Below are 548 nucleotides of genomic sequence, written 5' to 3' on the forward strand. Positions count from 1 at the left end.
TAGAGGAGCCAACGAGGAGAGGTGCTATGCTGGACCTTGTTCTCACCAACAAGGAGGGGCTGGTGGGGAATGTGAAGCTCAAGGGCAGCCTGGGCTGCAGTGACCACAAAATGGTGCAGTTCAAGATCCTTAGGGCACCGAGGAGGGCGCATGGCCAGCTCACTACCCTGGACTCCAGGAGAGCAGTCTCTGGCCTCTTCAGGGATCTGCTTGGCAGAGTGCCATGGGACAAAGCCCTGGAGGGAAGAGGGGCCCAAGAAAGCTGGGTAATACTCAACGATCACCTCCTCCAAGCTCAGGAGCGATGCATCCCAACAAAGAAGAAGTCAGGCAAAAACACCAGGAGGCCTGCACTGATGAACAAGGAGCTCCTGGACAAACTCAAACACAAAAAGGAAGCCTACAGAGGGTGGAAGCAAGGACAGGTGGCCTGGGAGGCATACAGAGAAATTGTCCGAGCAGCCAGGGATCAGGTTAGGAAAGCTAAAGCCCTGACAGAATTAAACCTGGCCAGGGACGTCAAGGGCAACAAGAAAAGATTCTATAGG

At 54.4% G+C, this 548-nt stretch overlaps 1 protein-coding gene across 1 annotated transcript in view; it reads right to left on the reverse strand.

Moving 5' to 3' along the window:
- The window catches only part of MAN2A1 (mannosidase, alpha, class 2A, member 1), a 156,380-nt gene that overhangs the window by 89,338 nt on the left and 66,494 nt on the right, over positions 1–548 (reverse strand). The window lies entirely within an intron of this gene.

The sequence above is a fragment of the Pygoscelis adeliae genome, unplaced genomic scaffold (genome assembly GCF_000699105.1).
Source record: "Pygoscelis adeliae isolate BGI_AS28 unplaced genomic scaffold, ASM69910v1 Scaffold16, whole genome shotgun sequence".
In the NCBI taxonomy this organism is placed as follows: Eukaryota; Metazoa; Chordata; class Aves; order Sphenisciformes; family Spheniscidae; genus Pygoscelis; species Pygoscelis adeliae.